Here is a 14,623-nt window from a genome sequence, read left to right on the forward strand (position 1 = left end):
GAAAGGAGTTGCTCAGAGGAAACATATCGCCTTACTTCAACCGGTTTCCAGTGTCTTTCGATTGAATTTTGAATTTGAAATTGGTGAGACAGAATCGTAGTTTGTAATTGGCTCACCACTTTTGGCTACTTTGTTTTCACCGTCCCTGATATTATGAGCTTGTTTTCACTGAGCTTGATATTACACCATCGATTGCAGGTTTATTCACTGCATATTATGTAACACTAATTACAACTTTCTTCACAAATGGGAAATTTGGAGGGGAAAATTGATATTTTGAATTCGTTCAAGATGGCACTGAAGGCTAAGGCTGGAAGAGAAAGGATAGACGACGAAAGGCGGACATTAATTTAAATAATCAATTCAACTTTAAAAGACACCTACCCATCTCCTAAGTTTTAAAACATTTTAGTCACGACATTCGGATGGTTTATAAACAGAGACGTTAAGGGAGATGGAGGGATCCAATGAGCCACGTAAACAGGTCTGGGCAACCTGCAATCGAGATAAGCTCGGTGGTTGCCAACACTGATATAGTTAATTTCGTTTGGGATTTTTGTGGAAACACTGAATGTATAAGCGATAGCGATTTCCAACGTAATCTAAACCAGGTTTTCGCTTCAGAAATACTACCGAGGAATTCCTCTCAAAACTTGTCGAAAAAGTTGTGGAGTCCCAAACTTTTTGCTACAGATAAATTTGAAGCCGTTTATCTGAAAAGATAAAAATCAGACTTGAATTAAAAGAAGGAGTTGCAGCTCACAAGTGAGTATAGCACTTGGAGACTGCACTCAAAAAAAGAAGAGACTCACTCTCCGTTCACTCTACATTACATCAAATGAATATTACAATATTAAATACATCACTAGAAATCAGGTAATTGTAAACAAACTCCTAAACTTTAGGAACAAATCCTAAACTAAGGAGATACGTTACAACTATGTAACCATTTCTCCATTAATACAAAATAATATTGATTATTTTTAACTCCCCCCCTTAATGGAGAAAGGGTTATCCTGAACTCCTAGCATCCCTCTAAATAATTCAAACTTGACACGCCCAAGAGGCTTAGTAAAAATATCAGCTAAGTTATCACAAGTTTTACAATACTCCACACATATTTCTTTTGATTGTATCTTTTCTCGAACAAAATGAAACTGAGTGTCAATATGCTTGGTATTTTTATGAAAAACTGGATTATACGCAAGCTTGATGGTACTCTGGTAGTCAGTTTTGATACTAGTTGATTCTTTCTATCATTCTCCTGTATCGTTGAGAAGTCTTCTCAACCAGATAGCTTCACATGTGGCTGCACACAATGCTTGGTATTCAGCGTCACATGAAGATAGAGCTACAGTGCTTTGCTTTTTACTGCTCCACGCTATAACCCCGGATCCAATACTAAATGCATAACTTGTGATAGATCTTCGATCATCCAGGTTACCTGCCCAATCGGAATCTGAATAACCTGCTAGAATAACATCAGAAATGTCAGTGTACAAAATGCCATAATTACAAGTACCACTAAGATACCTCAACACACATTTTGCTGCAATCCAGTGACTTTCGAGTGGTTTTGACATGAACTGGCTCAACACACTAACAGAATATGCCAGATCTGGTCTAGTTGTCGTCAGATATATCAAACTGCCAACTAGCTGTCTGTACATAGTGGCATCCACCTGTTTAGTGCCATCGTCACTGCTTAACTTTAAATTCTGCTGTAATGGTGTCGCTACTGATTTGCACTGCTCCATTCTGAACCTTTCCAGCAAGCTTCTGGGATACTTCCCTTGAGTGAGAAAAGTTTGTCCAGAATCTTTCCATACCTCCAATCCCAAGCAGTAATGAAGGTCTCCAAGGTCTTTCATCTCAAACACTTGTGACATTTGCTGCTTGATTTCTTTGATCAGATTGTTAGCATTTCCTGTTATGATCATATCATCCACATACAAAGAAATCAAAATAATTTGCCTCTGTTTATTTAACTTGGTATATAGATTTGGATCGTTCAAGCTCCTATGAAAGCCATGCTATATAAAAAATGAGTCAATTTTCTCATACCACGACCTGGGTGCCTGTTTTAAACCATAAAGTGCCTTATTCAATTTACACACTAAATGTTCTTGCCCCTTTTTCACAAAACCTTGAGGCTGTACTAAATAGATTTCTTCCTTCAAATCACCATTCAGAAATGCAGACTTAACATCTAGCTGGTGTAGCTGCCATTTATGTTTTGTTGCTAAAGAAATTATCATTCTAATTGTGTTTAATTTGGTTACAGGAGCAAAGGTGTCATCGAAATCTATTCCTTCTCGCTGTGAGTAACCCTTTGCTACCAGTCTAGCTTTAAATTTCTCTATACTCCCATCTGCATTTTATTTTTGGTTTATACAGCCATTTACATCCTATGGGGGTTTTACCTTCAGGCAACTCAACTAAATACCAAGTATGGTTTCTATATATTGATTCAATTTCCTCATGCATTGCAGCCCTCCATGCATCTGATTTACTTGCTTCCTCATAATTTGCAGGTTCTACAATGTTTAATATTTTAGACATTAAAGCATAGTCTCTCAATTTAGCAGGTAGTCGAGTCTTCCTACCTGATCTCCTAGGTAGGGGACTTACCTCAACTCTGTCTATTTCAGCGCTTTCCGGGCTTGCATCATCATTTATTACATTATCTGCTACTTCTTCTTCTTGTTTCTGCTCCTGCTCTTCATCTTCCTCACTGTTTAATTCTATCAGCAATGGAATGTGGCTATCACTGTTAGACTCCTCCTTTCCTTCTTTAACCTGTTCATGAAAAATAACATCTTTGCTTGCAAAAACCTTGTGAGTCACGGGATTATATAACTTGTATGCCTTGAACTCAGTGCCATATCCTACAAATATACATTTCAGGGCTTTGGGGTCTAGCTTTTTCCTATCTGCCTTAGGTATATGAGCATAAGCTTTTGACCCAAATATTCTTAAATGACTAACTGCTGGCTTGAGTCCAAACAATGCTTCAAAAGGGGTTTTGAAGCCTAGACATTTAGTAGGACTCCTATTTTTTAAATATACAGTAATGTTAATAGCTTCTGCCCAAAGACCATTTGATAGACCCTTACCTTGAAGCATACTCCTCGTGCACTCCACAAGAGTTCTGTTCTTCCGTTCTGCTACTCCATTCTGCTGTGGAGTGTGTGGCACTGTAAATTGCTGCACAATCCCATGATGCTTGCAGAAATTCATGAACTCTCCCAACCTGTATTCTCCCCCTTGATCCAAGCGGAGAATTTTTATCCTTTTTCCTGTCTGGTTCTCTATCATAGATTTAAACTCTTTAAAGTACTGAAAGGCTTGACTCTTTTTACTTAGAAAGTACACCCATGAAAACCTAGTGCAATCATCTGTAAATAACAGAAAGTAATATGCTCCTCCTAAAGACCTAGTTTGCATAGGTCCACAAATATCTGTATGCACCAGTTCTAGAATGTCTCTTTCCTTTCTGTTAACATGCAAAGGGAACTCTTCTCTATGCATTTTCCCTAATGCACATCCATCACATTCCAGCTTAACATTATGAAAAACAGGGAGTCCATCGACCATACCTTTCTTCTGAAGTAAGATGAGGTCTTGCAAATTGAGATGGCCGAATCTCTGATGCCAGAGATTTTCGACTGTTGATCCAGCTGCAACCATTGCTTGTCGTGGCATACTCTTTGCATCTAATCTGTACAAGCTCCCCACGCGCACTCCTGTTGCAACTGTTTCCATCTGGCTATCCTTAATGACACAATTATTCTTAAAGAATTGAACTTGCATGTCCTGGTCAGTAATCATTGAGACAGAGACCAAATTTTTCTTAATTCCTGGAACATATAATACATTTTTAAGGTGTCTAATGTCACCACTAGGTAGCTTCACAGGAATGTCACCATATCCTTTGATCTCATACCCACTATCATCTCCTAGATAAATTTTCGATCCACATGCAGTTTCTTCAAGAAATTCAAAGCAGTCCTTCTTACCAGTCATATGTGAGGATGCGCCAGAGTTGACATACCATATGTCGTCCTCATCTCCCTTTGAAGCTGAAAGAGCACAATCGACTGTAAATAGTTGAAGTTCGTGGCTGTGGTCCTCCTCTTCCCCAACAAAATAACCCTAATGTTTTCTCTGTTTGCTTCTTTGTTCATTTGCCTGCCTCTTATAGCATTCTTTAATCTGATGACCAAGTTTTCCATAGTAAAAACATTTCTTAACATAATTATCAGCCATACCTTTAAATGATCTCTTTTGAAATGTGTTGGCTCCTTTCTGCTGCTGCTGCTGAGGTTGCTGGTGCTGGTGTTGGTGCTGCTTCCCTCTGTACTATCTCTCTTTTGCCATCAGAGCAAGGTCATTGCTCTGAGTTTTTAAATTCTGTCATCGCTCCTCTTCCTGGAGCAGAATCGCTGTCAGCTCATCAAATGAAGGGGCTTTTTCTCTTGCTGACAGCCCTGTGATGAACGTCTGGTATTCATCAGTCATTCTGTTCAATGTGAGCGTGACCAGATTTGAGTCGGATACCTTCTCTCCGATAGCTCCCAATTCGTCACTCAAGTCCTTAACTCTGGCCATGAATCCAGCAACGGACTCATTCTCCTCCATCTTCAATGCAAACAGCTTTCCTTTGAGTGCCAGAACACGATTTGTATTCTGTGTCTCGTACAAGTTCTTGATCGTTGTCCATATATCAGCGGCCGACTTGCAATCTCTGATATGTGGGATAATATTGTCCTTAACGGACATCTTCAGTATAACTTTTGCTTTCGTTTCTATTTTATCCCAGTCTTGTTCTTGAGTCGTTGTTCCAGATCTCTGCTCATCTCCCATGATAATCGACCATGCATTTACACTTTCTAGCAAAGTTTGCATTTTGAACTTCTAGTTGGAGAAATTCGTTCCATCGAGTTTGCTAGACTCGTGGAGATATGATTCTATATTGTTATTCATTTTTATCCAACTGAACACTTCAATCGGCCACCACCGGGCAAGTCCGATCTGCTGCCACCGAACAGATCTGGAACTTCAATGTGCCACCACTGGGCAAGTCCGATATGCTGCCACCGAACAGATCAGGAACTTCACTATGCCACCACCGGGCAAATCCGATCTATTGCCACCGAACAGATCATAGAGCTCTAATTCACCACCACCGGGCAGGTCCAATCTGCTACCACCGAGCGGATCAAGGAATCCCAATTCACTGCCACCGGGCAAATCAAATCTGCTACCACCGAGCATAAATCTCCACGTGCCACCACCGGGCAAGACCGATTTGCAAAAAATTGCAGATTTCTCAAAGAGAAAGAGGTTGGCGCTTCTTTCCAGTCAAAGGTGCTACTCACTAGCTAAAAATCCGCGCCAGGAAAAAATCCATGCGTGTCACGTTTTCTGGCGCGATTATCAGCTAAAAATCCGCGCCAATGGAGCTTTCTGGCGCGTTGGCGCGATTATCTCCGTCGAATCCGTGCCAATGGCGCGACTATTCCTTAAAATCCCGCGCCCGCTCGTGCTTCTGCTCTTCTATGGCGCGACTGTGCGCGAAAAAACCCGCGCCAACCCTTTCTTCGGCTCAGAGATGATCAGTCATCTGAGACCCTTCGCTCCAGGTGTTACTGCAGTCCACCTGATCTTACAGATACTCCTAGCATGCTCTACTGCCACTACAACTATGTAATTAATGATGCATCCCTAAAAAGAAAAAAAAAATAAGGCTATCTCTTTCCTATGCTCTGATACCAAGATAAAAATCAGACTTGAATTAAAAGAAGGAGTTGCAGCTCACAGGTGAGTACAACACCCGGAGACTGCACTCAAACAAAGAAGAGACTCTCACTCCGTTCACTCTACATTACATCAAACGAATATTACAATATTAAATATATCACTAGAAATTAGGTAGTTGTAAACAAACTCCTAAACTCTAGGAACAAATCCTAAACTAAGGAGATACGTTACAACTATGTAACCATTTCTCCATTAATACAAAATAATATTGATTATTTTTAACTCGGTCATAAATCTATGACTTTGGTGAAAACTCCTTCATACGGGCCATCAACATTGAGAGGAGGTGCTACGCCCACAGCAAATTGTTAATATTGTGCATGACGAGCAGATTTTCCATGAGTTGACGGAGGCCTTCCATGTGCCATATTTTAACTTGACAAAGTCAGACAAGAGGGATGTTGATTTGTCAGTTTTTAACTCGATAGAGAGCCAAAAATAGAGAGCGGGGATTGGCTGGGAAAACAGTGTTTGCCCACCCAATCCTGCAGAGAAAACGCTTTTTTGGCCTTACTAGCATTTGCTCAGGTGTAAAGAAATGCTGATAGTGTTTTGGGTTTTTTTCACCCTTTCAATATATATACAAACATATCACACTCAAATTAGAATTACTATGCAGAAATACTCAAGAAGTTAAGTTTTTCTAATTACTATTAGTGCATTATGCCAACATGAGATCTTAAGTAGAAGAGAAGAGAAGACCAATAACTTTGCAAAGTTGCAAAACCAAAACACTTCTTACTTAACGAAGTCATTTTTTAGAACACGCATGCGAATCGTGGCGAGAAATCTAATTAGAAGAAGAACTGTTACACAAGAATTTGGAAACTCCATATGGGTCTGAAATCGACCAAAGTAGGTTAAATCATGGCTACGAAGAGAGCGAATACCATACGTTACTTGGATCAACCAAATTGCTAATATCACCAAAATAAATGGAGAAGCACAATCTATCATCACCAAGTTGAGGTACACTGTTATCCCAGTTCAGAGATTTCACTTTCCTTGGTCGAGTGCTGCTTATATCTCACTCTAATCTTATCAAATGCTTCGTGACTAAGTTCTTGACTTTTAATAAAATGGCAGTCTCTATTTGGCTTGGCATTTTCTAGGCAGAGAATCTGGATTCATAGGCAAGGAACACACAAATGACGTAAATTAAATTAGTGTGATCACCTTTCCTCTTCGTTATTCTTTTGGTCGACTGTGATTTTGTATATATCCTCATGCTATCTTATCTTGACAAATGTGTTCAGTTAGTCGAGTTGTATTAATATACCCCATACATGTTGTGAGAGACAAGGAACTACACCATGTTATGAGAGACAAGGAACTACAAGAGTAGTCACATAAAGAGATAAGGAAAACATGATCTCGAGAGGGAGGAACTCATATATCCTCATGCTCAAATTTGTATCACACAATTATTTACTATTGAATGTTAATAAATACCTCTAGTGCATTAACACTACTCTAAAACCTCTTCCAAAATGTTTCATACGAATACAAAAACCCTAATAAAATCAAATTCTACTAAAATGAGTGAGTGAATATATATATATATATAAAGTTCTAATTTACCACACCATTAAATATTAAAAAAGAACAAGAAAAAAATAAAAATTCAAAATTCAAAAAAACATTATTATAATTCTATAGCTAATACAATCCACCATTTTTTGTTATATTCTCAAACTAGTAAACTAAATATGAGGGATAATATATATTATTCTTTGTATAACATGTCAATTCACTAGTACTCAAAACATATTCAAAAGGGAATAAATGGACCTTGGACTACTATAAAACTATAAGGAATAATGTTTTTTATGTTGAATTTAGATGGAATACCCATCACTAAGTTATTTTTTTAGGGGCATTTACCCTACACAACAGGTAAGTGTTGTGAAACATAATTAATTTTGTAAGGGTATTTATCCTACAATCAATGTTTTCTCTACCAAAGCTAATGGATTCTCTTAGTGGTTAGATGGCCTTTAATCTAGTGTCTTTTGAATATTCTAGGTGAATTATTTGATATAATGCAGGTTTTAGATCGAGTAGAATAAATAGTTGTTAGTGTTTCAAGGGTTCATAAACTTTGACAAAAAATCATGATAGATGTTGATGGATTGTAGGCCAATAGTTGTTGATCCTTCCATGTAACCTCTTTTAAGCCACTTTTAAATGCCAACTATGGTCACTCATACCCTTATCACATCTTTTACTTTCTCAGCAACACATCTCCCCCCTCCATTTCCTTTCCCTTTCTTCAATAAAGTGTTTGTAGAGCAAGGGTAGAACATTGCTATGGTTTTGGATTCACATCGGCTGAATCCCCATGGTCCACAGATCAAAATGGACCCCTCGACAACTTGGTGTGACCTCGATGGAAACTGTCTACCTAACTCGAATCATGGGGTGTCACAAGGTCGTTTAACTTCCCAACTATTATCTTGTTGCTCCATCACAATTCGATGCATGAATGAATGAATAATTTTTAATGACATCCATGAGAACTCGTAGTCTAAGGGACCACCCAATAACAACTTAATCCCTATTCAGATTCTTTTCCAAGTCATCTCTCTTGTTATGAATCTTAACAACTTAATCCCTATTCAAATTCTTTTCCATGTCATCTCTCTTGTTATGAATCTTGAGTAAGAAACTCGTTGTCTTGTGAAGTCTTGCCTCCTCAAAAAGTTGGTTGAGACTCTTCACCTTTAGGTTTTATCTAATTTCCAACGAATATCTTAATACCCTGCACATTGTTTGATAAAATGCCATTCTGTTTATACCACCTCTTTGGTGCAAAAGATGCAAGTTATTTCTTCCCAATCTTCTTTACCTACCATCCATCTACCAATTGCACATCTTAGATGATGGGAGCTAGTCCTCAGTTGTGCAATTAAAGTTTTAGCTTTTCCCTTGGTTGAAGATCTGAAGTACTATTTATCATCATGCTTCCACGCCGATCAGATTCTTTGACATAATATGTTTTTCATGTGTGCCTACCTGTACAGTCTTGAATTTTTCTAACACCCACCTTTTTATCTTCTCCTTAGTGTAAGGACAATTATGCATATTTATGTCCCATTTTGCCAAGTGTTTATCCATATTTTCAACTTTTTTTAGGTAACTTAATAGATGAATGAATGATCTTTGAAGCCTCAATTAGAAATATACCAACCTCAATTAAAAAAATATCATATATGACCATTGATTTGATTTGACTTTAAGACTATTGGTAAAGTTCAATACAAGCCAAGTCGAATATTACTTTTGTTACAGGCTCCAATGTAGTCTGCTAGGTACGCACAATTCAGATGGAAATTTTGATTCTTCACATGTATCAAAATGCATTTGCCTGTTTTCTCGTTTTCTTCCTTATAGATGCAAGATGTCGCATCAACTATGATTATTCACATTATTACTTTAATTTGGTGCTCAATTCTCTCAGATTCATCATCAGACTATCAATCTTGAAACCGCAATAGAGCTGGTCCTGGTTGCTTTTTAAGGGATTACCCTTCTTCTCTTCTCTTCACCCTTTACAAACTTATCATCATACAAGTGAGCCCAAGTTTTGTTGCTTTATGGAGATATAGATTATGGTGGCACTTTGAGTATTTTCTGTAAGAAAAACAAATGTTTGTATGGATGATCTGATCATATGCATGACTTTGGATTTTGGGTTGTCGCACTCACATAGTTTAACTTGAGGCTCTTATTTTTCATTGGTTATTTAAACATGATCTTTACCCGGCACACACTTTGTTGCTATCCTCCTCTTGGATTCTTCTGATCCACACTCTGCATGTCCTGCCAGTATTCTGAACATCATATATCATAGAATATACACTTCACTCTTCCAAGTTGCATGTAATGAAAGAAATATATTATATGCATGTTTAGTTGAAATTATGTGTCTTATCTTCATGACTAGTACTCAACTTTTTATTATTTCTGAGCTACATCCACGTGCTTTATTGTTATCATATTTTACATGCATTGTTGTTGTTGTCTCTATGCAGATTGAGGAGATGGCACACAAGTGACTGCTCCATGCAGATAACATCTTCGTGCTCATTCTCATTATATCCACATTTATGGTAAGAAGACTTTTCAAACTCAGATATTTTTGGCTAGCCCAAATTCTTCTTTTGTAGAATGAGGTCTAAATATTTTACAGTATGATTCCCATGTAATATGATTTTTAGATGGCAATGCTACACAATGATTATAACCAAGTGTTTCGGGATAGACCATGTAGATTCCTACTTGCCATGGCGGATCACAACATCCATTTATGGCCAAGGTGTCGTTTTTATGATTATGGTGCCGCTTGTTGCCGAATGCGAGGCTCCCACCCTCCTTGTTGCAATAGGCCTCCCCTCTTAACTCAACTTTAGTCGTCGTCTTTGCTGGCTATACTCTGTTAAAATTGGCAACTAGGGCCAAACTCCATGTGGGCCATCTTATTTATGGCAGCTAATATTTTTCTTGGATCCCTATCATCGAGAGGTGTAGGATTGATCAAAAGATCATCCGATTCCGATAAGTATTCATGGAGTTATGAATTTATTTGTGTTATGGGACAATTCGTCAAGGTCGGCCAACAACCAAATAACCCCCACATGTGCTCATATTTAGTATAAAAGGAGATGAATTGAGAGTCTTTTTACACACACTTCTCTCTTGATTTATCTCCACTTGTCTCGGGTTTTACTGTGAGAGAAATATAGGAGGAAGAAGCCCTAGACGTTGGAGGAAAGGAGGCTGCCCTAGCCGCAACAAAGAAGATAGGCCATCGAAGCTATGGAAGGGATCTACGTTGACCTAAAGGATCTTATGGAAGAAGTTTAATGCAACTACAGAAGAGGCCTTAACAATCCCTAGATGCAGTTCTAAAGCAGCGCCAACACTATCCTAGATTTTCCCTAATCGTAGGTATGCCCAGCCCTAACCGTAAGGTTGTTCAAGCCCTAGACGCAGGTCTATTGAAATGTCTTGGGTGCAAGAAATGGAAGCATATGACGCTAAAAGAAGACGCCAAGGTAGCGAGGAAGTTAAGGTCTGGTTCAAGGCTAACCGAGCTGCTATTAGAGGACCGAGGAGCTAAGCTTGGAGGCTGAGTTGAAGAAAGGTGAATGCAAGACTTTTTGGGACCAATTAAAAACAGGGACAACATGAAGAGGTTTTGGGTCATATTTGTGCCCAGAACAGTAGCACGGATGTGGAGGACTCTTCCTTAGTAGGGCTGCAGAGATTAAGAGTTGTTTTGGTGGATGGTTAAGGGCTGTTGCAGCATGACCAAATGCCCTAACTAGTCACAATATCAAAAGCAGTGAAAACATACAATTGGGATAACATTTATGGCAATTGATGGGACAATAGCAATACAATTGGGACAACAATTGTGTCATGGCACAATTGGATAACAGCTATGATGGGGCAACAACAATAGCCAATTGGGACAATAGTATGGTAAGCAAGATGCATGGGCAACATGTTACAATGACAACATGATAGCAACAATGTTACAATGATGGCATGGGACAACAATGTAACAATGGGACAAAAGCAAAGGCATGCTTACAATGAAACAGTAGTATGGTAAGCCATGTGCAGTAAGCACATGGTGGCAAGCATGGTGCAGCAAGCACATGGGACAATATGGAAAACATGGTGCAACAATGGCACATGATGGTACATGATGTAGTACAATGATGGGTACAGTAATGATTGATGAAGCATGATGAGATGCAACATAGTGATGATGGGTGCAACATGGTGCAGCATAATGATAGGTGAAGGAGTCACCTTGGAGAATCAGTTGAAGCAGCGTCTTCAACTATCTCATGTATCATCTTCTTAGAGATGATATATGCTCTTATTTGGATAAGTCAAAGTGTTGGTTTTTGTTGTAAATGTACTATCTCTCTTTCTATGCTGAACTATTGAAGAACATATAAGAATAATTGATCAAGGGTTTCCACACATTGGGTTTGTCGCTGGCTAACACCACATATTGTTTCCTCTTGTCTTGGCGTGTCTTCTATGATCTATGCTTATGTTCTATCTGCAATTTACTTTAAATACTGATGTGATAGCTAATTTGGAAAAGATATTGAGCTAACTATGAAAATTGAAATAAATTGCTTTAAGCATAGAACATACCTAAAATTAACATAATGCAAATCACACACTTTCCAACCGAATTGCATATTTTTCCACTACTGCAGACCTCCTTTGCGCTCGAAGAATCACGGTGGTCAAAGATGTGAATGTTGTCATAGAGGACACAAATTTCCAGAGTTATCATGGAAAAGAGTTCAAATGCTACAAGGTTAAGGAAATTTTGGCACCGACGACTTAAAAATTACTCAAATGGAGACAACGTGGTGAATGATGATTTCAAATGATATGGGAAGAATGGCAATGGATGATCATAAGTTTTTGTAGATTACACCCTCCAAACCAATGTTGAAGGTGAAGGTTACAACCTACTATAGTAGAGCCATTGCAAGGAACCAATGCCGTATCGAACTCGCCGTTAAGTCTCTAATACTATATTAAATGTTGGGGAGTTCTCCAACCTTCTCCAAATCATTGCAACGTATGATATTGAGATGTTTAAGGCTCAAACAACGATGCCTAGAAGAAAAAGTAATGATAACACAACTATAGACAATGAAATACAGAAACAACAACACAAATTTCATTTGCTACCGCATTTCCCCCGCGGACGATAGGCTAGAAATGAAGTTCTGAAGATTTGACCCTTGGGCTTTGGCTTCATCGCACATAATCCAACGTCATGTAATTCAACGTAATAAACGTTATGGAATTGTGGGACACTTGTTCAAGATTCTGTAAGGGGCAATGAATCTTAATAGTGTCATCACTACAAACCTCACAATAGAAATGCCTATCGGCATATATATATATATATATATATATATATATATATATCACAAATTTAATAATAAAAAAATTAAAATTATATATATATCACACTGATTTTTTTTTTTTTTTTTATAAATAAAGTTTTATGTTGTTTAATTTTAATTTTTTATTATTATTAAATTTGTGATATCTATCTATCTATCTATCTATCTATCTATATATATATATATATAATGTTTATCTCATATTTAAGTATTTTTTACTTCATTGGGGTGGAAGAATGTGAAAAACTGTCTTGCATTATGGAAAAGCTTTGCAACAAACCAAATCTTGCACCTATAACACCCCTCAGAGAAAAGTGAATATTTAATTCACTTTTACCACAATGACTTGGTAAACCATGGGCTACATGGAAATCCTAGTGGAATTTAAAATGTTAAATTATTTTAATTTTATTTGAAAGATGGTTATGGCTAGCCAAGGAATTTATCGGGAGTCACTAAGTGAAAAAAGTTTTCACTCACTAGACAGTTAGAAGATAGTTATTCCTCTCCCTAGAGATCAAAAATCTCAGTTGGGATATGGAAACCAAGCGGGGAGAGGGGAGAAAACTGAGGCAACATTGAAGTCTTGGTAACTGGTTGGAGGAGGTCAGAGTGAGGAGAATGAAGTTGTAAGCTTCTGAACTTGCAACAAGACGCTTCCAGTGAGAGTATTCCTTAGCCAGTGGGTGGCCAATGGAATCCTTAAGACAAACTTGTGAGTATGTGCGTTCTTGGGCTGGACTAGTAGAGTCTTGATGCCCTGGAACAAACCTTGTTAAGTCACTGTCTGTCAATTGTTCTGGAAGTGATAAAATGGTTCAGGGGGGATGGGGGGGGATTTGGATGGAATTGCTAATCTCATTGGTTGGGAGGAGTGTTCTTCTCCTAACCAGCTAATCTAAACAAATAAGTATTTTGTGTGGTTAAGTTCTCTTTCAGAACAGAAAAATGTTGTTGCAATTGATAGTAATGTATTGGAAACCTTATAAAGACTCTGCTCTAAATTACTTGTGGTAATGGATTGATGTATCTCTTATAAATCTAGTAGAATATGAAATTGAGCAAAGGTTCTGCTGCAATTATAGTAACATTTAGGATAAAGAATAGTACGTGCTTGTTAAAGAGTCTGTAAGTTCCTTTTTTGAAACTTTGAAATTCTAAAAGGTATGTAAATAATCACAACAGAGAATGGGTTAGCTTCCATCTATTAGATAGAAGTCTATCCTCGAAGCAATCCATATTTCCATATGAATATATCTTGATAGCTGAATTTGTTGTACAATATTATGCAAAATTTACTATAACATCAGTTGGTTGATTTTTTTTCTTAAATCTATAATTGAGAAAATGAGGAAAACTAATAATAGTGGGCTCTGGGGATAAACTTGTATGAGAATTGGCTTAGATCCCAAGTCGAGTCAGCGAAGTCGAAAACCCAGAATCAATCCCTAACTCATTATAATAATATTTAAGAGGAAACATTACTATTCAATACAGACTATTCACATTAGTAGATATGTTCTACACTTAGAATGAAATACCAAATTGGACTTGTTAATAAACTATACAGAAGAATGAGAAATATGTATTTAACCCCGTTAGAATAAAATTGTCACAATAAGGGAAAAAGCTTCTTGTATTAGCCACACAATCTTCTGATAATCTACGCTAGAAATGGTAAAGGCACACAATTACATATAAACCAAAGCTGAATAATAATAAGAGTTTTATCTAAAAACTGTGAAGCAGTAACACCAAAAATAAATATTGATTATACACTCTTTTGTGCGGGGCTAGAATTGAATTTATTGACTAATTAATTCTGAATAAAACACACGAGAAAGTAT

This window comes from Pinus tabuliformis, chromosome 1_1 (assembly GCF_031772625.1).
Source record: "Pinus tabuliformis cultivar Carrire ecotype Pingquan chromosome 1_1, CPIR1, whole genome shotgun sequence".
NCBI lineage: Eukaryota > Viridiplantae > Streptophyta > Pinopsida > Pinales > Pinaceae > Pinus > Pinus tabuliformis.